Source organism: Podarcis muralis, chromosome 12 (genome assembly GCF_964188315.1).
Source record: "Podarcis muralis chromosome 12, rPodMur119.hap1.1, whole genome shotgun sequence".
NCBI lineage: Eukaryota > Metazoa > Chordata > Lepidosauria > Squamata > Lacertidae > Podarcis > Podarcis muralis.
The window spans coordinates 48,164,597-48,191,370 of NC_135666.1; the positions used below are offsets into that span (position 1 = coordinate 48,164,597).

General features: G+C 42.0%; 1 protein-coding gene and 1 pseudogene across 2 annotated transcripts in view; both read left to right on the forward strand.

Annotated features, from left to right (window-relative positions):
* TMEM108 (transmembrane protein 108) overlaps positions 1-26,774 on the forward strand; it is a 200,843-nt gene that overhangs the window by 48,432 nt on the left and 125,637 nt on the right. The gene's annotated exons all lie outside the window — the stretch shown is intronic.
* LOC114607908 (zinc finger protein ubi-d4 pseudogene) lies at positions 13,207-17,229 on the forward strand (annotated as a pseudogene).

Below are 26,774 nucleotides of genomic sequence, written 5' to 3' on the forward strand. Positions count from 1 at the left end.
GGATTCGAACCGCCAACCTTTCGATTGGCAAGTCCTAGGCACTGAGGCTTTTACCCACAGCGCCACCCGCCTCAGGTTAAGTACTTAATTCGTTCCAGAGGTCTGTTCTTAACCTGAAACTGTTCTTAACCTGAAGCACCACTTTAGCTAATGGGGCCTCACGCCGCTGCCGCCTGATTTCTGTTCTCATCCTGAAGCAAAGTTCTTAACCTGAGGTACTATTTCTTAACCTGAGGTACTATTTCTTAACCTGAGGTACTATTTCTTAACCTGAGGTACTATTTCTGGGTTATCGGAGTCTATTTCTGGGCTAGTGGAGTATTCTTTTGGTATACTTGAATGGTACTTTCGGGGCTGGACTTTTGTCCTAAAGTCCAGAGCTCCCCTCAGCAGATTGAGCAGGAGGCCCCCCCAAATTCTCCAGGTCTGGCTTATCACACTTTAGAGTTAAGTGAAATATGCATTACTATGTAAAGAACCCTGCAGAAACATTAAGTCCAGGGTCTAAAATTACCCAACTGCACCATTGTATACTTATTCCACCAAAGAGTAGTTGGTAGTTCAATGCAGCACTGTTGTGTAATTCACTAGGCATGCCATAAAGTGGCAATATGCAGGCTGGGAGAAATCTCTAATAAATTCATTCCTTGGGTTTTATCTCCACTGGGTGCTAACCTCTTGGCACCTTTCTCTAAGGAGTAATGATTGTTTTGCACAGTGAATCAAGCTTATGATGGAATGTGTAATACAATGCTTCTAAGAGCTAAAATAGCTATTTGCTTTACTTGAAGGGAAGTTTTTCATACGTATCTGTTTGTTTTACCCCCCACCCCTTTTCCCTTTTAGACTGAATCCTTCGTTTTGGTTTTTTCTTTTTCTGGTTGAAGTATCATTTGTGCAAGCAATGAACAGATTGATGAAATGAGGAAAAAAGTAGCATATGAATGCTTAGGCTATTGAGGAAAACATATTGCTCTCCCAGATTGGTGATGCTGCTTTTCTTGCAGCAGGCTGTGTTATGACCAGGGTATTGTGCGTGTTGTGTAGTCAACACAAATAAACAAAATAAGCACAACTCAAAATTCTTGCCAGTCCAGATTTAAAACAAAAAACTTAAATGCATAAAGACTTCACTTGTTACTGAAAATACCATATAGAAGGTGCCAGGCAAACCTTCGGGGAGGTTTCTCCATAGTTGAGGTGCCACCACTGAAAAGGCCCTCTTCTTGATATCCACCTGCTCAACTTTGCTTGGCATGTGAACCTAGAACAGGGCATCTAAAGAAGATCTTAATGTTCAGGAAGTTATATGCAGGAGGGGGCAATCTTTCAGGTAATCTAGTCCTAAAATGATTAGGGTTTGAGCTGTTAAAACTAGCACTTTAAATTGGGCCCTGGAAAAGATCAAGATGTAATGTAGCTAATAAAACAAATTTATAGGTAAAAACCTGTAAACACCTAAAATCTCAAATGATGCTTGCAAGGCATTAGAAAACCAGTGCAGATTTTGCTGCGTTTGGGCCGCCATCTGAAGTTGGTCGCCATCTGAAGATGAATGAACAAATGCTATTCCAGCTGTAGGCCAGGGCATACAACCCCATACAGAGTTTACAGCAGTAATTTGCACACTATCATTCATGTGGGTGAAGAAACAAGAGTGTTTGAAATGTGGTCATCTTTTCTTAATTTATATTTACCTTTCCAGATTTGGAGAGGAAACAAGTATATGCTTCTGTTAGTGGGAATCAAGTAGTGATGTATCTGAAATTCTGCTGCCCCAGAATCTTAGGGTGAAGGTAATAAATTAATACTAAACAACAACAACATATTACTTAAAGGTAAAGGTACCCCTGCCCGTACGGGCCAGTCTTGACAGACTCTGGGGTTGTGCGCCCATCTCACTCAAGAGGCCAGGGGCCAGCGCTGTCCGGAGACACTTCCGGGTCACGTGGCCAGCGTGACAAAGCTGCATCTGGCAAGCCAGCGCAGCACACGGAAACGCCGTTTACCTTCCCGCCAGTAAGCGGTCCCTATTTATCTACTTGCACCCAGGGGTGCTTTCGAACTGCTAGGTTGGCAGGCGCTGGGACCGAGCAACGGGAGCGCACCCCGCTGCGGCGATTCGAATCGCCGACCTTTCGATCGGCAAGCCCTAGGCGCTGAGGCTTTTACCCACAGCGCCACCCGCGTCCCTATGGGAATCAAGTAGTGATGTATCTGAAATTCTGCTGCCCCAGAATCTTAGGGTGAAGGTAATAAATTAATACTAAACAACAACAACATATTACTTACATCCCGCCTATCTGACTGGGTCGCATTTATACATACGAATGAGCACATGCGAACATACTGCAAATATGTGCCCTCTTTTTTGGGGCAATGCATTTTCTCTTTTGGGGCAATTCACAAGTGGCAAAGTAAATAAGGTCTGTTTCACACAGACAGAAGCACTCTTCATGTAGGATATGCCTGGCAGTGTAACATCAAGCGCAGCCTGAGTATAGTGATATCTCGGGTTACATACGCTTCAGGTTACAGACTCCGCTAACCCAGAAATAGTACCTCAGATGAGAACAGAAATTGTGTCCCAACGGCGTGACGGCAGCGGGAGGCCCCATTAGCTAAAGTGGTGCTTCAGGTTAAGAACAGTTTCAGGTTAAGAATGGACCTCCGGAACGAATTAAGTACTTAACCCGAGGTACCACTGTAGTCTTTCTACCACTACTATGCAGCTACTTGATCCATAGAGTTGTAGTGTGAAAAACACTTGCACTGCACTTCAGACACTTACGATAGGCATACATTTTTCTACACAAAGAGGATGTTCACACAGAAAACATATAATGTGCCCTTCGTAGGTGGCAAGTCAATAATGTTACTGCATTCCCATGAATCCGCCTGGGTAGATTAATGTTTTTATCAAGCCAGGGATGTTCTGCTCAGAAGGTTACCTGACCAAACATAACAATTCTGATTCCAAAGGCTGGAAGGAACCTCTTGTAGCTTAATACCTTTGTCACGGTGCTACACCGTTAAGATATTCTGTGGGAAGAGTGCCACCTATTGATTTGCCCACAACCATTTCTTGCATCTCTTAGCATGGAAACCTGCCAATGGACATAATGGTCTATTTATAGTCCTGCTTCAGTTATTGGAGCTGACTTGAGTAGCATGTCTTCAGGCTAAGTCTGTCACCTTGCAAGCCTTCAAAACCCAAAGCTGGCAAAAGGCTTGAGCTTGGCTACAGCAGGGACTCCATATAGAAAACGAAGAGAAGTATCTTTCTGTCGGCTGGCTGTCAGAGGTATTCGGCTCATCAGCTAGAGCAGGCACAGATTGCTTCCATCCTGCATCAGACAGGAATAGCTTAGAAAGGGGGATGTCTCACTGGAGGCTGAATCCAACCTGCGAAACAGTTTTATCTGTTTGCCCTCCTTTCCAGTGTCCAAGCCAAAAATCAGTGAGGTCAATTTTTTTCCTCACAGCTCATTTTTTTTTTAATCCATGTGAAAGATAAGGGTTACTCCCCTCTGTACAAGATTGGATCCAAAAGCTGACAGAATATGCTGAATTAGATGGCTTATCAGAAAAGATAAAGAATAAATCAAAACAGGAATTTGTTTCTAAATGGGAGGTTTTTAAAGAATATCTGAAAAATAAATATAGTAGTTTAAATTCTGTTGCAGCATTCGAGGAACTTCAGTAATAGTTGCTAGGTAGATAGAAGAAATTAGATTTATTGAGAATAAGTTTAATTATGAAAATGTGTATTGGCAATAAGTAATATGTATTTGAAATATGGAATAGACGGGAAGTTGGGTCTTTAGTGTTAAGACCAATAGATGTTTTATTGTTTGCCAAGAAAATTATGTGTCTATGGTTATTTTTCTAATTTGTGTGTAATTTTGTATTTGTGTTTTTTGTGTGTGTTTTTGTTATTGTATAAATAAAGATTTTTAAAATTAAAAAAAAAAAGAAAGATAAGGGTTACACCCACACCATACATGTGAAAGCATTAGTCTTCTACTAACAGTCATGGAAAACCTGGTAATTGTTAAGATTGTTAAAGTGCTGACTTCAGAACTACAGTTCCTAGCACCCTTAGCAAGTTACAGTTCCCAGGTAAATCCATATTAAAATGAAAATGAAATGAAAATGGCTCACAGTCCTTTGTGACTTTACAGTTAACTAATGCAGCCATAGAGAAACCTCCCTTACTCTAGGAAACACATCCATTTCAATCTCACATAAATAATGAAATAATTATGCACCACATACTACTCTTGTCCCTCGTTTGAGTAGGTTGTATACCAGTGTCAGTAAGTTTAATGAGCTGTTGTCCTGAACCTTGCCAAGGCACCCTGATGTTGACGTTTTCTCCACATGAGGCTCATGCAAGATGTCAGGCTATAGACAAGATTTATATTTTGCAATGCAGTTCCACTTTGCAGTCTTTTTCTTCAGGCCAGCTTGTGAGAGGAAGTTCCCATAAGGGAAGTTGTGTTCAGAGACTACAGACAAATAGGTGGAGGACCCCAACCTTTTTCCCAGCCAGGAATTCTGTGCCTTTAACAGCAAAGTGACAGGCAGAAATTGAGGAGGTGGTGTGTTCCCCACGATGCTGTGGAAAAAACTTCCAGATGACTCGGTGGCCATCACCACATTCTGTGGTAAAATGTTCAATTTTTTAATTATGGCGTGTGTGAAGAAATATTTCCCTTTGTCTGTCACGAATCCCCCACCATTCAGCATCCACAATCCTTTGAGGCTAGGGTGACTGGAAATAAAACCAGAGGAGAACCTATTATTATTATTATTAGTATTATTAGTATTATTAGAGCAATAACCAGATAGTGGTAAAGATTCAGCTGTGCCTCCTGCTTGGATAATCTGAGGTTCAGATGGCCCCCAATAGGGGTATATTTCTTCATTGGTATGCTGCTGTTAAACCACAGAGCCTAGGACTTGCCGATCAGAAGGTCGGCGGTTTGAATCCCCGCAACGGGGTGAGCTCCCGTTGCTCGGTCCCAGCTCCTGCCAACCTAGCAGTTCGAAAGCATGTCAAAGTGCAAGTAGATAAATAGGTACCGCTCCGGTGGGAAGGTAAACGGCATTTCCGTGTGCTGCTCTGGTTCGCCAGAAGTGGCTTAGTCATGCTGGCCACATGACCCGGAAGCTGTTCGCCGGCTCCCTCGGCCAATAAAGCAAGATGAGCGCCGCAACCCCAGAGTCGGTCACGACTGGACCTAATGGTCAGGGGTCCCTTTACCCTTTACCTTTTATGTTGCTGTTCCTACAAGCAGCTCTGGATAGCTTGGGAATTGTTGACATTCAGTTCTTAGAATAGATTGGGGTTTTCCATCAAGTGTGTGTACATCAAGGAGTGTGTGGAGGAGGGATGTAGAAAACTTAATTGATTAGAATATAATTAAATAGGCCTTTAAAATGTGGCATGCTTTACTGATAGTTATGGTCCTCTGGGCCAGCATGAGAGACAGTGAGTTGCCTAAAGCAATTAATATCACAGAGAAGGGATTGGGGCTCAGACCTCCACAAGCCATGTATCCACCGCAAGAAGAATCAGGAATCTTTGGACTTGTAGATGCTGTTAGACTAGAACTCCTGTCAACCCTGATCAGTGCCTAAGACTGATGGGAGTTGGAGCCCCAACAACACAAGGAGGGCACTACACCATGCCGGCTCTCCAATATTACTAGTTCTCAACTGGAAAATGGCACCTGCCCCTTCAGAAGCTCAGAAAACATCTTTGCATCTAGCACTGCAGGTGGCATTAATTATTGTAGCAATTTCTGTCTCCAAGCCTTGTCAAACTTCTGCTCTGCCAATTGCTGTCTATTGTGACACTGACAATATCCAGTGATTTCCCAGAAATCAAGATGTTGGGTACAGGACACCAGGCAGCCCTATTATTCATTCCTGAAAGAATATTTATTCATTTCTTCAGAGTGCCTCTTTATAGTGTCTTTATAGTTCTAAATTGAAGGACGCAGATGTGTTGGGCCTCCAGTCCAAATTCTTAAATTAAGCATGAATTGCCTAGGAGATTTCCCAGTCTTGTTGTTTGTTACATCAAACCTACTGCCAGCTTTATTGCTCAGAGATGCAACCACCTCGCCGAGAAGCTCATTTGGGCTCAGCTACAAAAGCTGTAAGTGCTGCCTTGAGACATTCATAGCCTGCTTTCTGCAGGCACCTGCGATTTTTTAATAATGCCATCAAATTCTTGTTGATAGAAGCTGAGCATGTGTAGGATAAGAAAACCTATAAAGAAAAGTTTAATTCTTACCCCCATTATGTCATTTGTTCTGTTTGCTTGGGTTGAAGCTGTCTGCCTTGAAAGGCTGCAAAAGCTCGATGCTGCTATTGTTTGTCTGCTTATATATCAAATGAGTCATTCAGATTGAGCATTGCTAGAATATCAAGGTATCATGAAAAGATCTGGATAAAAGCACTGGATTCTTGTTGTCAAGTAGAAATAGAGCCTTAATATTATCCTCTTCTTTCACAGAAAAGTTTAAGGGTTGTTTTTTTTGTTGTTTTTTACAGAAACCAACCAGAATATAGAGCTTAATTAAATTGACAAAATATGTAATATGAGGATTCCATTTAATTGACCTTTATTAAAGGTTTCTGCCTTGGGTGCAAGCAAGTGTGGGCATCTCATTACAGATTTTTTAAAAGTCCTTTTAAATAAGATGTTCTGAAACTGTTTTTTCCTCAAAGAGAATTATTCAAGATTAATGCAAGAAAATGCATCAGTATAATTAGGGGTCTGCCACCACAGTTTTCTCAAGCTCATCTTTATAATTTGAAATAAGAGTTCAATCATGTTGAAAATTACTTTTAAGTTTTCCATCTAGCTCTTGAACCCATTGTCCACATTTGGCTTGAACACATTGTCACCATTATTAGTTTTGGGTGATCTGCCTACTACCCTTCCTGGGAAAAGGGATCTTTTCACTGTTGTGCATGCCCTGGTAACCTCCCCATTGGACTACTATAAAGTACTCTACATGGTGCTATTCTTGAATGTAGTTCAGAAAATGCTGTTCAGAATTCAGCAGCATATAACACACAAAAACTATTTTGCATTACCTCCATGAGTTGCCTTTGTCCCCCCACCCCTACCCCCAGGCCCAATTCAAGGTGCTGGTACCTATATTTAAAACCCTTTATAACCTGGGTCTGGGACACTTGGGAAAGTGTCTTCTGCCTTGCCTACCTTCCTACTCTTTCAGAATGGTTACTGAAAAGCCTTCTGTCACTGCTAAAACATATTTTACAATAGTGACCCCTAAGCTTTGAATTCAGCTTCCTTTTACAGGGCCTTCTCAGTAGTGGCACCCACCCTGTGGAATGCCTTCCCATCAGATGTTAAGGAGATGAGCAATTATATAATATTTAGGAAACATCTGAAGGCAGCCCTGTATAGGGAAACTTTTAAAGGTTTGTTTTACTATGTTTTTATATATGCTGGAAGCTGCCCAGAGTGGTTGGGACAACCCAGTCAAATGGGCAGTGTACAAATAAATTATTATCATTATCAAGTCAGGAATTTGTCACTTTGAACCGTGCATCACCCAGGCTTATTTTAATAGTATGTTGGTATCAGTTTGCCCCTCTGCTTTGGTGTCTTGAGTTTCCAAATTTCATGGTGTGTTGTTTTAAATCTAGTTCTTCCCTTTGAGAACGTTATATTGCTTTACTAAACATTATGTAAGTATGTTTAGTTGCCAGCTGTTTTCATAGCCTATAGCACATGATCTACTTCTCGAAGCTGAATCTGCAGGCTTGGCTTTCTCTTGGAGAACGGCCAATGAACTACTTTATGACAGAAAAGCAGAGACTATTGGGTGCATGGTGGTAATGGGCATTCTGACTTCACCGCAGAAAAGGCCCATTCTGTTTGAACTGCCGCATGTGACACTGTGATGAGTTTATGGCCAGTCCATTTCCATCTGATGGTTTGACAGCATAACATAAATGTATTATAAGCTTGTGTCTAGCTGGCAATCGGATAGGGAGAAAGTGGCAAAATTTGTTCTATAAGAATGCAGAGTAGCTGTGTCTTCTCAGCCACCAAGTGATCACCAAAATGTGCAGCAAAACATCCCATGTATGGATCTGGGTTTTAGGGGGAGAAAGGATTTGTTTATATGATGCAAAAGAGGTGGATATTTCCTTGTGTTGTTATTTTTTTATTTATTCTTAGTGGCAGAGATGTTTCCTAGTTGTGACCCTATGGTTCAGCTTTCCTGAACCAGGGAAATTCTGTTTGAGTTGGTATGATGAGTCACCAAGCAACTTTTGTTTACTCTCTCTTTCTGAAATTTGTCCCTGTTACTTTTGGCAACAAAAACAAACACACAAATATTTTAATTTTTATAGCTTTCATACTTCATACCCTTTTTTCAAAAATGTTTTGATATAAACAAATAAAACCCCAGACCAAAAAAAAAAAAAAAAGGCTTAACAACTACAATGTCTTGACAGCTGAAGTAACATAATGTTGTTGTTGTTTTCTTATTACGGGTCCAGTGCAGAAGAAAACAATCACCATAATTATATTCATTAAACAAAGGGATTTAGGACATCATGAAAAACATCAACTGAGGTTAATTCTCCTGGCATTTGAATCATTATTATTTTTTCCAAATTGTGGCATACAAAGCTCAAAGTATACTTATTAGTATGAAAAATAAAACAGCTCCATTCAGGAGAGAAAATGTGTCCTGTTTCACTTTTCTCTTCTTGACCATGGGTTTGATATGTAAGCTTCTCTACAGTGGTGATTTCCCAAAGTTTACTGTTCCAGACATTTAAAGTAGGAGTCCTATTTTTTCTTCCTTAGTTGTTACCACAGGTCTGGCATCAACTATCATGAATCTAATTGAGTCCTTAAATACTCTACCTTCCTGCTTTAAGTAAAACCATGAATGTAATACCAGTTTTCAACAGTTGTTTGCCCATTTACAGTGCTCATTTCCTTGAGTTGCTTATCTCCAAACCTCACTGCCTGTGTAACTGCAGTTAAATATAAATGATCTCCTGACCACAACCCCTCCAACACTAGCATATATGTTAATCTTACTGGGGTGTATATAATACCATATGTGGATTGCTTTTATCTATTTTCTCTGGTATATGGAGACAGATTGCAGCAATTTCACTTTCTAGCAGTTTCACTCTTTGACTAGGAAATTGAATTTCCTTCCCTGCATCTCTTTCCCAAACTGCCCTAAGGATGGCAATCTTTCCTGTGACATCTTTTGTTAATATCTTTGAAACCAAAGCCCTCAATTCATCTTCCTTGGCCAAAACCAATGACATGAGATCCTCTGCTTGCTTCCTCCAGAATCTTTGTTAGAAATAACATAACAGATCGGCTGGGTATTAAGCCAGTTGACTTGTTTGTTGGGCGATTTATCTCCCAGTTGTTCTCCTGTGCAGGCGTGCTGCGTTCTGCCCGACATTGGGAGGCGCAATGTGTGTGTGTGAAATCATGCGATGGGATGAGGCCTGATGGGGCTGTTGCACTCTCCGAAAGGCCTGATGGGCCCTACTTGCAGCTGTGGGAGGGCCCAACTGGCTGCAGAATATTGAGGGTGCCCAGCTCCCTCAGTGAAAATTGGGGGGAGGGACTCAGCTCCCATGGCCCTGCAAAAATGGCACGCCTTCTGTGAGTCAGCAGGTGTTACTATAGAAGGCCCTGAGTGAGTACAATCTCTCTCCTTCCCTTCCCCTTAATTGTGTTTTAGTATTCACACACTGTAGATGGATGGATGATTTATTGCCATCATTTTGGAAGATCCACAAGGGATTAATGCAGATTCCCATGCTATCCATAGCACAGTTGTTCACTGAGTGACCATGTTGCTAGCACCTTGTCTACGTACAGCTTCAGCCTTCATGCTCTTGTTTTGAAGGCTTTCCATTGCTTTCTACCTGATCCTAAATGTCTTTAAACTATTGCTAGATTAGAAATAAACCGTGCACTGACATAGAAGCTATTCTTTGCTAAAAAGGCTGTCCCAGAGCTTTGTCAGCATGGCTTTCTTTCTCTGCCTTTTTGGTTGCTGGAGAAATAAAACTACACTGGCTTTCTGCCACCCCTAAAATCAAATTCAGATGAACCCGGTTCCTGTATAAGTATTTGGGCAGCACACAGAGCTTGCTGGTGGCACTGACCCAGAATTTCCATTTGTGGCCTTTGGCGCCTTCACTTGAGGGGTGGCACTGCTCTGCTTTGCATGATCATGGTGGCTTGAGCAAGGGCAGCTGTAGATACGAACAAACCCAGTATGGAAGAAACAGGGCTGTGCGCTCCTGAAGTATTCACACTGTGGACAGATTAGGCTGTTGTTTTTTAATGTAGCGCAGATCGTCCTTTTAATCTCTAAAAGAAATTATAATCACAAAATACAGTACAAGACCACTGTGTCAGCCTTTGGATTTGCATGAAAAACCACCCAGCTGGGAATAAGGCTTACCAAAATAAATCATTGTTTGTGGCAGTTGAAATGGACAAACACAGCGGAGGGGAAGCGAGGGAAAAGGAAAGGGCAGGCTAGCACCAGGGGAGCTTGAGGAATTTCACCTATGTGAACTCTTCTACAGAATGACCTGATCTGTACCTCTCCGACTAATGTGTGGATCAGAACCTAGCCATCAATCAGATTTTGCAGTTCACCAAATGTTGGGACGCAGTTTTAATTTATCAAAATAGGCATTTAAAGATGCTATTTTGAGAAGGTTTTTTGTTTTTGTTTTTAAAGAATAGAATCATGGGTAAATAGACAGATTTGTTTATCCTGAGCTAGGACAGTCCAACATGCAGCCATCCTTTATGCTCAAGTTCAGAGGTTACTGAGATAAATTGTGCCCCTTCCAAAGCAATTTGAATCATTCCTACACCAGTTCTCAGATGTTTTCAATCTGTCTGATGCAGGTTAAATCAACTAACTTGGCACTGAGTTGCTGTAAATTCTTAACTTCAACAAGCCTGTAAATAAACCATTTCACATCTTTTTCCAGACCCGTTCAGCCATCCTGCCTTGCTCTTGAGGGCAATGCTTCAACAGTTAATGCCGCTTATTCACTCACATGTAATAATTATAGTGTCTGCTTCTTAGAGCTGCCAGGAGCTGCACCCCACCGGGGCGGAAAGTAGTGACAGCAGCAAAGAACAATGCACTGTACAGAATCCTAAGCAGGGATTTGCTTGTTTGTGTGTAATGAAACTTCAGTGCCTTTCATCACGCTGGAGTAAGTTATCGTACTAAAAGCTCTTTCTCTGCATTGCAGTCTGGGCAAGTATAGGGCGGGTGTGCTCAAAGGAGACCCAAACAATGGACAATTTAATTTTGCTGTTGTTGTGTTGTGGCTATTGTAATCTCCCTGGCAATTTTCCATAACAAAGGCAAGTACAAAGCTGGCAGATTTAATTATGGCTGCACCGACTGGTAAGAATGGATTAAGGTTTCTGGTACAAGGATGGGGCAACCTGTTCAGGAGATCTTTTATTTTGTGTGCTAGCTCTAGCATGAAGTGATGTGTAAAGCTGCACATGGATTAAGAGGGCTTGCTGTACAAGGACTTTATAATCATAGGGTTGGAACAAATCTGGGGTTTCCTTCCCAATGAAAGTTACTTAAAGCATCAATCCCTGTCTGAACCAAGTATCGTCTAGTTAGCCCTTCCAAATAATCTTGGAGGAGTCTTGCCAAACGTCTTGCTTACATGTGCAGTTTGTGTACAACAGTTCCCTTCCTTTCCCTTGTGCTACTGAACTGTGCAGTTGCCACCATTCTCTTTTCTAGCATGTGCCACATTCACAAGAGCTTCTGTGCAACACATGACTCTCTTTGCACCCTCAAGGATCATACATGTTGCTCCCATTTCCCTCCCCATCCCCAGCCCATTACTTATTGATTTTTTGCCTCCTTCAACTTTAGCCCTAATAAGAGGAGAGTGTTGCAATGTGCATGAAAGAGTACATTCAAAATGGTTGAATTAAGCTTTTTATTATCCCCAGTGCTTAAGTTAATTAACCAAGTGATTCTCTGAGTAGTTTGTTTCTTAACAGCAGCCTAATAAGAAGCATATTCAATTCCCACTGAATTCACTCAGAGCACAGACGCTACACTACCTTGCCAGAGAGTGTCTTTAGGGAGTGTATAATCATACTTGAACGACCAATATTTTCATAATGGTTTTGTTTATGTGCTAATAAAATTATTGAAGGAAGGAAAGACCAATACAATGCAATGTATCTGCCAGCCACCAATGCTTAGATATACTGGTGTGTGCTGGAACATACTGATGATTAAAATAGATTTCTGGATGCCAAGAGGATGCAGTGGAATTAAGGAAAACACACAAAGGCTCATGAAGCATTTTTATTTACCAGCAGACACAGCCTATGCTTCCCTCTTAGGAGAAGCACTAGGTATCTTATTTTGCTTATGGCAAGTAATAAAACATTTTGCTGAAATTTCTAGCAAGGGGGAAAGGGAAAATAGTGACAACCATCCCAACTGCTGAAAACATCAGACCACAGAGGAAGGAATGGCGCCCTGATTGGCTTCTCTCCCTTGCTAGAAACATCAGAAATCTCTTCTCTACTCTTCACCACATGGCAACACCCTGGCCTTCACATAATCTTCCCCTCACTTTCCATTGTGTGTGGAAAGGTAGTGGTTGAAGAGACAATTTCAGCCTCTTTGCTTATCTTGTACCAGGCAATTTAACCCCATCTTCTCTTTCAGTTTCTCATTTTTCAAATCTTAAGTTCAGTTTTCCACATTTCCTAATCGGTTTGCATTAAAAACATAGTCCTCATGAAAATTCATCAGTATCTTAGTGCAAATCTATCCTAATAGGCATATTTTAATGCAGTTTTGCCTAACCTGCATGATTTCCCCTAATACAGTGGTACCTCGGTTTTCAACGTCTCCGTGGATGAACATTTCAGTTTTTGAACACCGTAAACCTGGAAGTGAATGCTTCAGTTTTTGAACATGCCTTGGAAGTTGAACATGAAACGCAGCTTCCGTATTGAGTTTTCGGTTTTCGAATGTTTCAGAACTCCAATGGTCTTCTGGAACGGATTACATTCAAAAACCGAAGTACCACTTTATACTGCTTTTTTATATTTTTATATATATTATTTTATATTATTATTATATCCTCTGGCAGATCTGACTCCGTTAATTTTCAAACTCACTGTGAAGTTTAGGAAGTCTTCTTAAGTTCCACGATGGTCGCAACGACATATGCCTCAGATTCATGCTTATTTTTGTTACCGAGCTTTAGATTTTTCATACCATCAAATGGTAATAAAGTCCTGGGTTAGGGAGAGCTGAGGATTTATGCCTCTGTATCAGGGGTTCCCAATGGTCCATAACCTTCATTCACGTGGTCCGTGGCCTATCTGTGGATTTGTGGTTGAAGATGGCACATCCATTGCAATGAGTATTCATACTGATTATTAACTTTTTTTTTTGCTTGTTTTTAAAGTTGTATTTTACTGTATTGGCTGGTCTTGATTTTGAGCCAGCCTGGTCTCAAGGGCTCAGGGCGAATAGCAACCACAAAATAGGAGACATTTCCCCATTCCCAAAAGGTTTACAAGCATATGCTCAGATTGTGTCAGTCTAATTTAGTGCAATTAGGATTAACACCTGGGCTTGGTTTTTACTTTAGAAAAGATTCTTTTGATGACCCTTCCCTTTGACCTATGGCTGAGGCTCCAGTTATTTATGAATCTTGCTTAGATTTATGTGTTCTCCTGCTGTTTCCTTTGCTCCCAAGAAACATCAAGGAAGACAGATTGTCTGTTCCATCAGAGCTTAGCTCTGGGGCTGCTAAGCTGCTAATAAAATCCTTAGTGTAAACTAAAGCTGCTTCATTGCTGCTGTATTTTTCACTTGACTGCCACATGTGGTTCCAAGGGACCAGTCCATCAACTACCAAGAGGGGATGGACACACACACACACACACACACAGAGAGAGAGAGAGAGAGAGAGAGAGACTATTTGCCTTTCTCCAAGCACCTTCCTTTGTGTTCTATGTGAATTGCAATGGAAAACAAAATAGGCAAAATCCTTGTTCAGTGATAGCTGAGCTCTCTCTCAATCTTTTTGGTTTTTATTATTGTTTGCTTTGTATGGCAGTTTAGGAAAGACCCTCTGGAATATTGCAGTGTGACAGCTTCAATAAAACTTCTCCCTTAATGGCTTCTGTATTCTGAGACAAGCCCTGCTATATCTGCCAATGACAGAAGGAACACTTACTTCGCATAATCAATTAATCATGGTTTTGCAAGCTGTACTTGAATTTTCTTGTTGGTTCAAAGCATGGCAACTGATGGAGACAGATTAAAATTAGGAGGAAACAGGAATTAGTGGTTCTGTCCATTCATTAGAGGGAGGCTGGGGAACAATCAGTAAAGGCTAGAATCAGATTCAGGAGACTGTGTCTCACAGTCACCAGTCCAGAAAGAGCTACCACAGTCGCCATTTTGAAAGCTTAATCATCTACAAAGGCAGTAATATTCATTCATTCATTTGTCCCTGCACTCATTATTTAATAGTTACTTAACATTTATACCTCACTTTTCACCACTTAGGCCTTCAGGGCAGCATACAAATATGCCTGAATAAAGTCCATTGCAGTGTCAGCAAAGGCAAGCTTCCCAGTGTATATCTTCCCTAAAGGAACAGAGTATCTTGCCCTATTCCTGAAGTCTACCCAGTATCTGGTTGTCTTGCCCTTGGGAACAGGGCAAAGAAAAAGGCGAGGGGAAAATGGCAGCGGTGGTACAGAATGTGGTGAAGCTCCTTGGCAAACAATATTATAAGGACACAATGGAGCAGTGCCACAACTACAGTGCCCGACTGTGCACTGAGAGAAGTATTTGATCGCCATTTCTCGACTCGCAGACTGGAGTGGCACAGAGTAACTGCTACATCTGGGTGGAGAAGCGGCACAGGGGGCCAGGTTTGGCATCTGGCCAGCTCTATTCCTACCCAGCTTGGGTGGAAAAAATGTCGCGCTCACCCTCCTGAGGATCCAAGGCTTCCCTTCCATTCCATTAAACCAGACACTGAGCAGACTCTAAAGAAAGAGGGTGTGATCTTCAGGGATGGCAGCAGCCTGGAGGCCCTTTTGAGAACGGACTCTCTTAAGGAGCACAGTCTGCCTGACCCTCATACTGACGAAGACAGCCTTGGCGAAATTCCTGTTGCCAATAGCCACACAAGGAAGAGGAACCTGATGATTTATTAGATGATGAGGACTATGAAGAAGACATGCCCAAATGCCGAGGCAAAGGCAAAGCCAAGGGCAAAGGAGTTGGGAGTGCCCAGAAAAAGCTGGATGTAGTCATTTTGGGAGACAACCGTATGCCTCTGACATTTATGGGAAGTGTTACAAGAACTGTCCTAGGCTGAGTTACCACTATGTGCACTCCCACCTACTGAGGAAGAGGGGGAAGACAAGTAACACTTGCAGCCCCCCCACACCTGTATCACAGAAGTCTGAGGAGCAGAAATCGAAGAAAGGTCTGGATTGTTGGCCTTGCCCAACAATTACTGCGACTTTTGCCTTGGAGACTCCCAAGATCAATAAGAAAATGGGGCAACCTGGTTTCATGTTCTGACTGTGGATAATCAGGGCACCCTTCATGAGTGGCTCCCTGTCTGTGGAATGCTCTCTCCAGGGAAGTTCACCTGGTGCCTTCATTATACACCTTTAGGCACCTGGTAGCATATGAGTAGCCAATATGTTCCTTTTTAACAGTTACCTGATGAGCTTTGAGCTGCCTCCCATATGGTCTAGCGGTTAGGATTCCTGGTTTGGGATGCGGGTGGCGCTGTGGGTTAAACCACAGAGCCTAGGGCTTGCTGATCAGAAGGTCGGCGGTTCGAATCCCCACGACGGGGTGAGCTCCCGTTGTTGGGTCCCTGCTCCTGCCAACCTAGTAGTACGAAAGCACGTCAAAGTGCAAGTAGATAAATAGGTACCACTCCGGCAGGAAGGTAAATGGCATTTCCATGCACTGCTCTGGTTCGCTAGAAGCGGCTTAGTCATGCTGGCTACATGACCCGGAAGCTGTATGCTGGCTCCCTCGGCCAATAAAGCGAGATGAGCGCTGCAACCCCAGAGTCGTCCACGACTGGACCTAATGGTCAGGGGTCCCTTTACCTTAAGTGAGCTTTGTGGCTGTGTAGGGATTTTAACGTGGAACACCCTGCCTCTTCCTTGTACAACTCCGTAACTTTTACTGTGGCTTTCAGACAGTTCAGTCCTTATGAACAGAAGCAGCAGCATTTGTGTTGTTGATTTCTTACAATATGTGATATATGCTGGTTGTCTTCTGTGACTGTTAAGACCCCAATTGGGGCACTGTATTAAATACCAAATGGCTGGCAAGCCATTTGGGGTTAGTTAACTTTAACTGAATATTAATATGCAGAGGTGGCAGACCTTACTATATGTATGAGGGTGTGTAAGTCCTAATTAATTCAGTGGGACACACTTCTAAGTAAAAAGGGATAGGAATATGCTGACAGTCATTGAATTCCTTTTATTTCCTGTTCTGTGTATCATTGTTTAGTTGGATATGCAAAAGCAGTTCTCTATAATGATGCTCTAAGGTCTGAATAATAATAATAAAACTGTGCCCTTCTCAGTTTTTCCGGTGAGACTATCATGCTCCCTCCTGTAACTGCTTCAAGCTGCATCCTAATTTTTAGTAAAGGGAGCCATCGAGGGAATGTTTGTATTTCTTCAGTGATCCGTCTGTCATTTCCAGTTACTGGCTTGGAAAAGAAATCCTTTTAGACTGTTCTGCTGCATTTTCCCCAACACCAGCTTCTAGCAACCTGGCAATCAAACCAGTTCAGATGTGACATGATGACACTATATATGCTCTCCAATTGTGCTACCTCACTGTGCACCTTAGCTGCTGGCATACATGGAATTTGTCCTTTGTACTGCTGTTGTGTGTATCCTCTGCCATCCCATTCCTATTAAAATGTGTTTTTCTTTTCTTTTTGCTTTTTGCAATGCCTGCTCCTGCAGACCGTAACTCCGTGATCGAGCATCTATTTTGCAGGCAAAAGATCCCATGTTCAATCCCCAGAACCTCCAGGTAGGTCTGGGTCAAAGACTCCTGCCTGAAACCCTGGAGAGCGACTGCCAGTCCGTGTTGTTGTTGTTTAGTCGTTTAGTCGTGTCCGACTCTTCATGACCCCATGGACCAGAGCACGCCAGGCACCTCTGTCCTCCACTACTTCCCGCAGTTTGGTCAAACTCATGCTGGTAACCTCGAAAACACTATCCAACCATCTCGTCCTCTGTCGCCCCCTTCTCCTTGTGCCCTCCATCTTCCCCAGCATCAGTGTCTTCTCCAGGGAGTCTTCTCTTCTCATGAGGTGGCCAAAGTACTGGAGCCTCAGCTTCAGGATCTGTCCTTCCAGTGAGCACTCAGGGCTGATTTCCTTGAGAATGGATGCGTTTGATCTTCTTGCAGTCCATGGGACTCTCAAGAGTCTTCTCCAGCACCATAATTCAAAAGCAGCCAGTCCGTGTAGACAATGCTGAAAGAGATTGCCTGATTATCTTACTCAGTATGTGGCAGCATCCTATTTTCACACACACACACACAGCCCACTCATAAAATATCAAGGCGATGTAAAACAGTTTCTACAAATGCAGTAAAACAGAAGATACATAAAACTATACAAAATGATTATAAAAATGATTGGCTCATGTTGGGGAGAGGGGGGGAAAGCGGAACCCTGTCAGCATAAAAGAAAAAGGTCTTCTAGAGATGTCAGTAGCAAGGATGCCTTCTGAATCTCTGCTGTAAAAGTGTTCCCCAGCATGGGGCTGGTGACACAAAATGTCCCACTTCTAGCTGAAGCCAGTCAGGCTTGTGAAACATGGGGAACAACCAATGATGCTCCTCCAGATTATCTCCATGATCAGACTGGGATGTAAGGGGTAGTAATACAAGAACCTTAACGTGGCCTGGTAGCATGTGGGTAGCCAATACAGACATTTTAGCAGAGCTGTCCTGTTATGACAACCACCTGCCTCATCAGCAGTCTATTCTGGTCCAGCTTTTGCCCATCCACCCCTGATTAGATCTTATGGGGAAGCAAAGCTGTATGTCAAGTGTGTACTGATGACACTGTGCTCCGGAACTCCTCATGATTGCTCCCAGTTGCTTCATGCAGATGTTAAATAGTAATGGGGACAAAATAGTGTCCTGTATTTCCACGCACTCTGGCACTTGTCACGGTCCTCCGTGCGCCAGTAGCTGTTGAGTCATGCTGGCCACATGACCCAGAAAGTTGTAGGTGGACAAACGCCAGCTCTCTCGGCCTGAAGTGAGATGAGCGCCGCACCCCATAGTTGCCTTTGACTGGACTTAACCATCCAGGGATCCTTTACTCAGCCATGCAGGTAAGAGTTATGCCTCCATAATATGGTGCATCCAATACCTATCTCACACATTTGATGTAGGAGTATATAGTCAATAGCATCAAAAGCCACTGAGATGGTCCCTCTCTTAATAAAGGTCATCTCTCAGGGTAACCAAGGCTGATTCAGTCCCCAAACCAGGCCTGAACCGAGACTGAAGTGGGTCTTATGTTCTGTGTCAAACTGGTGCTATTGGATATAGCTGTACTAATCTGAAAAAGCATGGGCTTTTCACTGCTGACATCCAGGATGGGAAAAAATGGTTTAGGCTCTAATTTGATCCTCAGCTAGCAAAGACATTCTGGTAATGATCAGCTAAAATGTGTTCCGGGCTTCACAGACCCTTTGATTAATGGGCATGCTGTCAAAAATAACCCCCATTTTCTACCTTAATGCTGAAAAGTGAAGCAAGTAAAAGGGATGAAACCCTGCCATGAAATGTTTTTAAAACAGAATTTTCCACGCAAAACATGTATTACTTTTTTTTTTAGAGCATGCCTTGAGCAAAGAATGGCCTAGTTTTGCTTTTGTGTTTTTTTAAATCCTTCTGATTTTCCTGCTGCAGCTCTGTACAACAAATGATGCTGTCATGTACCAGGGCAATTTTGGGCAACTGTAACTGCGTTTTAAAAAATGAGAAGACTGTTTTGTTTTTTTTGTAGAAATATGCTTGATCCCCGTTAGATCTTTTAGCCAATCAATACAGAGTTTAATCATTTTAGTCTTGTCACAAGTTACTTCATTTTTAATTAACAGGGGCCAGTGTGAAATGGACTAGGACTGGAGAGACCCATGCCCAACTCCTCACTCATCCACAAATCTCCCTGGGTAACCCTGGGGAAGTCACTATCTTAGTCTAACCCACCTCACATGCTTGTTTTGAGAATAAAAATGGGAGTGGGGGAGAGAACCATGTGTGTAGTGTTGAGCTCATTGGACAGAAGGTGAGAGAAATGAAAAATCTAATATATTTTGGGTAGAGGTAGCCTGTATAGCTCAGCCAGCCAGAAGAATTACATGGGTCCATGGGAGTGATGGCATATCAAGGGACAGAATTGCCTGGACTACAGGACACCAGTTTTCCTATTCCTGGCTTTCATCAATTAATTTTGTTTTCCAAGGTCCAATACAATCGCCATGGAGCATTTCTTCTGGCTGATTGACCTGCATAGGCTACCTCTACTCAAAATACATTACAATGGTTGTTGGAAAGACAGCCTTTGCAGGCTTGAAATTCTGGCTTAAAAGGCAAGGATCTCTGGGGAATCCTTTTATATCTACAGGATGATATGCAACATAGCACAAGCAGGAGTTCACTCATGCAGTGGGGTTACTCCTCCCTCCCCTCCTCTCTACAGAAGCCTGTACCCCAAAGATCTTTTGCAGAGAGATGAGGGACAATTTGGAGCACATTTGGGGGAGTGCAGAGGGGGACTGGAGGAAAGAATAAGATAAATTGAAAATCCTGTAACACGTGTGGATTTCCTTTGCACAAACAGGTGGAGTTAACCAGATGTCACCCTCTGTCTCTAAATGTAAAGAAAGCCTCTAAGAATGGACTGTGGGTGCACATGCAAATTAATGACATGATGACTGCAACCAATGTGAATGAGCCATTGTGGATATCAAACCTTAGCTAGAACTTTCACCTCAAGTTTAACTCTTTCCCATGGAGTCAGTTCACACATTCAGCTCCCAGGGATCACATGTAGGGAACCAGCCCTATGCTGCTATTGTATTTTGTTGCAAATGAAAAGACGTTTAGTTGGAGTTCTAGTAATTCCACTTAGCACTATGAGGTAATGCAACTTAGAAACGGTACAGTTATAAACAGATGATGGGTTTCATTCAGATTTTCTATCTCTTAAAGCGTTTAATTCTGTCTCAGCCTAATGCTAAGCAACATCTTGTCTGCTTGCTTGGAAATTTAGTGATGGCTCTTATTTCCCCTGACAAGTCAGAGAGCTAGCTTGATGGCTATTGGCTGGCTTTTCTGTTTGCTGGTAGGATTTGTACTGCAGCCTTACCTCCTGAATTAATGGCAGACTCTTCTATTATGATGCCCTGAATAACCATGGTGCCACTTGTCAAGGAGATAACGTTTGATGCTCAGGAGTGCAGACTTAGAAGGGAGGAAGATGAACAGCATCATTGTTAATTCTTTAATACGTGAAACTACTTAGCCAGCCACAGTTAGATCAAAGCCGCCCTTGAAAAGATTGTGGTTTCAGGATAGAGGATCCTGGAAGTGGTTTGGACGGCTACATTATAGCTGGTAGCCCTGGGATGAAAAAAAAAAATAGTGTGTGAAATTGTCTCTAGGTTCAAATAGCCTTTGTTTTCAAGTTTGGAATGAATTTGCTTGTGTACGTGTGTAAATATCTTTTATACGTACTTTGAGACATTGAAAAGAAGCTGAAGCTTGTTTGTCAGCAATGACTAATTGTTCTAAGAATAATACAGATAGTAGTATCAGCTGCGTATCAGTTCACCAAAAGTTTGGATAAATGGGAAAGTTTTAAGTTGGCATCTAAAAGATAACATTGTAGAAGACTGACAAATCCATATTTGTTCTTCTATACAAGTGTTATATGTATAGGGGTTGTACAAACAATGCAAAATGTGGCAGTATTAAAATGCACCTGTTCAGAAGAATATTCTATTCTCACTCACAATAGTTGGCATTCTGTGCCCACTGAGCATGTTCAGTCATCATTTGGATGTTTTGGGGATTCCCTCCAATTAGGTTGTTTTTTTTTAATGAAAGGCTCTTATTTTTTGTACATTTATGAACTTTGGGTTCCGCCAGAACATGCTGACATCTTCCTCTTGTGTATGGATTGTGCTGTTTTGACTAAATAAGGATCAGACTTTGAATAGATCACTGTTATGGATATGATATTTGCAATTATTGGGAAAACAGAGGCACCCTGTTCCATTGAGTCTCTCTTGTGCTGCATCTGAATAAGATGGATTCACACAGCATGCTCACTCGCTGTAAGACCATTTTTCTGTGGCAAAGAGCCATTTGAAACCTGGCTTTTGGATGGGTTTGTCAGGTCTTATTTTTCTGATAGTTACTGCAATCCTGGCTTGACATAGCATGAATCGTCTGGGGAAGGAAATGCTATAAAGGAATATTGCACCAGTACAATTGCTGGTTTAATATTCTCTTCCTTTATAGCTTTGCCTTGGCATGCATATTTGTGTGCCTGTATTTCACATTGTTTTAATGATTTACTTAAACAGCAGTTTTATATTATTGTTGTTTGAATAGAGCAGTCCCAGCACCTAAATATTCTTTATAAACATGTGTGACTCACAGCTGTCAGATTAAAGGATTTTGAGGTCTGGGTTTCAAATGTTTACTGCTTTCTGAAATTAGACTGCATGGTTCAACAAAGTATATTCCCTCTTATATAGCCAGCTATTATTCCACTGAAAAGTCAACCCTTTTACAAGGGACTGGGATTTAGTAAAGTGCTGTGGCGGTCAAGTGATAAAAGGTATGTCACATAGAATGTATGGGTAGCACATGGTAGTATCATTCATTCCTCAGCTTATGCTGTAAAAGAACAGATTGGTGGAGAAGACTGAATGCTTTTTTTCTGTTTAGAGAATTCCCCAGTGGCACATTTTACCTGGGTTTTGAGATGGCTCATTAATAACTTTTAGTAAATGAGAAGAGGCAGTTAAGAAAAGATGCCAAGATACCGAATAGGTTTATTCCTTTGAAACTTCATACACACCAAATGTTAAATGGTTAATATAGAATAATGTTGCTTTCCCATCAGCTCCTGTTGGCATGTGGTAGTAGCAGAACAAGGACTGGGGACCCGTAATCCTCCGAATGTTGTTGCACTATGATTATCATCATTCCTGACCTTTGTCATGCTGGCTGGTTCCCCTCCTCCGATTAATTCTTTTTCTCAGTAGTGGCAGCCCAGTTCTGAAGAATGTGTTGTACACTTTCAAGAGACAGATGAGAACAGTGTTGTTGTGCAGTGTTTGTCCTTCCAAAGTAGCTGTGGTTTTTAATAGGTATTTATTTTTTTGAATTACTTTTATTCATTAAATGCCTTTGTGACCAACCTTTCTTCCTAAGCATGAGTACAGTGACCATAGGTTTACTTTACAGAAGTGACTCCTCTCATTGAAGGGATCCTCTGTTTGAATGACTGTCTGGTCCAAGACCAGTTAAAACAAAACAAAACTGGAAAAAGCAGGGTCAGCCCAGGATGTTCTGCTGCCTGATGCAGAAGACAAGATGGTGATCCCATTCCCCAGCAAAAGTCAATGTGGGCAACGAAATAGCGTCCTCCACAGAAACTGAGGGAAGCAGGGTAGTTTGGAGAACTGGGTACAAGACAGGCTGCATGGTCCACAAATCTCAGCCCTCAAATAGAGGGGGATGCTAACCCCTTCCCAACACTTGCTGCCTGAGTTGGGTGCCTCACTTTGCCTAATGATAAGAAGGGAGAGAAGGGGTCTGGAAGGTGCCCATCAACAGGCTGAGCTGGTATACAGATCACTTGTTTACAGCCTTCGCAGCTATGCCCTGTATTTCTGTTTAAATTATAACAGTTATTTCTAAATTTGTCTAAATTAGAATATGTTTCCACCCCCTCAAATCTGTGTCTTCTTTTTGGGTACTGTGTAAGTCTCCACCTCCAATATACTCAGGGGAAGGATACAATTTAAGATACAACAAAGACCTCCAGTTTTTGTTCTTCTCCCACTCTTCACTCAAAAATTACAAGCCCTACTACTTATGTCTGGAATGCATTATATGTGCTGGGTTGTACAGAAAAGTAGCTCTGTTGCTAAGGAATCACAGCAGCCACAATACAGCAATGTGTTACAGCATGAAAAGGGATGGTTTCTATGGACTCTGGCAAACAGCATGTAGTGGGAATTCCCTTTGGATACACATTACATTAATCTTTCCATCTCACATCAGAATTGTAGTAAATTAATTTATGTTCCAATATCGCGGCTTGGCTGTGGAGCACTCTGAATGAACAGTTGTAAACACAAATGAAACAAATGGGTCTCCTGTGAGCTTTAGTTGCCATTTTTTCCTGTTGTCTCAGCAAAGCAATTGTGGAACACTCAAATTATTTTCAAATTTCCTTACAAATGTGCTGTTCGGGATTCTAGACGCTTGGCCTCCTTCTTTCCTCACACAGCTGCACCAAAGAAAGAGGCACATGTTTTTGACTGTATGCCTCTAAGTGGCAAGCGTATGGCTGGCATTTGTTAACACAGGAATAAAAGCAGACCTAATGTAGTCTGTGGCAATACTAACCAAGACAAGGGAGTGTACAGCATGGGTTATAAGAACACCTTTTGTACTTGTTCTCTTTGTTTGTGGCTGTTAGCATTTGTGTTACAGACTGGTGCTCCACAGTAGTCTCTGTGATGTGGAGGTTGTACTCAGAGTAGACTTGCAGTATTGGAAGCGAGACAGCAGCTGCAGCTGACAGAGGTGGTGGGCATTTTAATTTCCCACAATGTGCTAATATAGCTTCACTCCACGACATTATGGGAAATATAAATGGTAGCTCCCCAGAACTAGCCTGGATGCTAAGGACAGGGTTTGGGTAACACCAGTCCTAAGTATGGTATTTGCTGTTACCAGCATTCCAACACCTCCTCCTCCCAGTCTGCTCCCTCTGCTCATCATTGTCTCACCACCAATCCCCTGGCTCTGAGCCTTCTTCCCCTGGGGGCTGCCTGGGGGGCTCCCCTAAGGGTTGCCTCCTCTGCGTCCAGCTAGTCCATGACATAGCCTCAGGGTGAGTTATCATTATTATTGTTGTCACGATTGGTGTTTGGCGAAGTAGATAAATCCTCTGTTTACTTGATCAAGGAGATTTCTGCCCACATAATGAAACGAGAACTAACATGGACGTAATCCCCACTGTTTTCAGTGGACCCTACCAGTCCAAACCTATATGTGTTTACAGTGGTACCTTTGGTTACATACTTAATTCGTTCCGGTGGTCCATTCTTAACCTGAAACTGTTCTTAACCTGAAGCACCACTTTAGCTAATGGGGCCTCCCGCTGCTGCCACGCCGTTGGGACACAATTTCTGTTCTCATCCTGAAGCAAAGTTCTTAACCCAAGGTACCGTTTCTGGGTTAGCGGAGTCTGTAACCTGAAGTGTATGTAACCTGAAGCGTATGTAACCCGAGGTACCACTGTATTCAGAAGTAAGTAACACTGAGTTTACTTTTAGATAATTAGATATAGGGTTGTAGCCCTATTCCCAGGAACATATACTTCCAATTGTAGCTTAAAATTATTTAATTTCTAGTGGGAAAAAATGTGTCTTTTGGCCTTGTTCAGTTCACATAAGGGACAGTAAACATCACATGCTGTCTCAGAGAGGGGAGGGTGGGAAGAAATACATTTTAAGAAGATAGGAGACCATTCCTCGCCCACCCCCTGGGGCCTGGAATAAGATGTTAAATCTGAAACCCTCCTGAAGGTTGAAAATCTACTTGTGCTCTAGACACATGAATTGATACAGAAACAGCTGGGCACAGCTTAGTGAGCAGTTGTCAATAGCATGAAATTTATTATTATAATTGGCTGTAGATGACATTGCTGGAAGGGTCACCTGTAAAAGCAAGGAGTGAATTGACCTGGAGCTTTTTAAAAAATCAAGGTCTATGAGGTCAGAGTTTAAGTAATGCTGAGAGAGTCTTATATTAGCAAGCTCTGGGTTCTAAACAATCAAGCAAGACTAGATTGGAGCAATGCAGTTCTGAAGCTATACTGACCAAGGGGATGGCCACTTACGCAAACATGGAGACAATTTGGATGGGCGTCTAAAGATGGGTGTGAGATGCTGCTGCTGAAGAAGACTGATCTAATCCAAACAGATTTCACAAAGAAAATAGTTTAATTCTACTTTCAGTCATTTTAAAAGTAATACTACATTCATGAATTTTATGTGAGCATGGATTTGTAGAGGTCACATTTTGAAGTTTTTGTTTAGCATGACTTCATCCACTGAAGATATGTGGATGCTATGCAAAACTTTCTAAGTAAAACATGACCATTAGAAGTGATGCTAAAGGATGATCTGAAATTAGAGTAGTATAGGACAACTAGGGCCAAGTAATTGGTTTGACCATCACATTTATGGAAGACTATAAACTTCTGATTTTATTAGGAATTCAGTTCAGTTCACATTTAAAGGTGAACCTATATAGTTATGAAGCAATATGCAAACTGAAACACAACCATCCTTTGAAATTCACACTTCTCTGAACTTTGCAGTGCAGTTCCCCTGTCACGTAATGTGCATGAAAATGTGTATACTGGGGTAAGGTGTGCACAGAAATGCGTATGTAAGTGAAAGTAACATAAGGAAATTAATTACATTACTGGAAAGTGTCAGAAATTTGTAGATTCACCCCTCCCTAGCTTTGGTTTAACTTTTTGCTTTTTCAGAGTAGTCCTCCTGGGATAGCTGGGGAGGAAAGGGTTTTTCTGCACATACAACTTGCTGAAAGCAGGTCGCATGATCCTAGGATAATTTCTTGATCATCTTTGATAATGTTTTTGTACGATCCTTTCTGATAAATGGTAGGCATCTACTTGGGGTTATTCCTGTTGTTGCCATGGAGACTTCTGTACACAGCTGCAATTTGAAAGGGGGATCCTGTGGTTCAGTTATTTTTGTTGCACTGGAGATGCTGCAGCAGGAACATATTCCTCCTCCCAGCTGTTCATTAATTTCATCCATGTGCATACCTTCAGTTTTCTCACTCCATTACATGTGTGCCATCTAGAAAGAACCCAGGCCGGATAAATCAGTTAATCTCTGAACTGCCACCACCCCACTGTGCTCTTGCATTATATGCTAATTTTAAAAACATGGTTTTTAAAACTAGCTGTATGCGTTCCTAGAGTTGAACTGCAGAATGAATATACATCTTTAATTCTGTAATGACAGACTAATCTCAAAAATACAGAAGTGTGTCTTCGATGTAGGAACAAATAAAAGAAAAATTTTGGCTACCACAGGAAGGAAGTTGATATATACATACCACAGGATAAGGCAACCGTATCTGGCTAACCATGTCAAGACCACTGTCAGACTGGAGACGGGGTGGACTTTGGTAATATCGTGTCCCGAGTGAGGACAAAATTTGGCACCCCCACCAACTTTTAATAGGTACCCATATAAATATAGGTTTATGGTAGAAGAAGAAGAAGAATATGCACCCCCTCGGCTGAGCGCC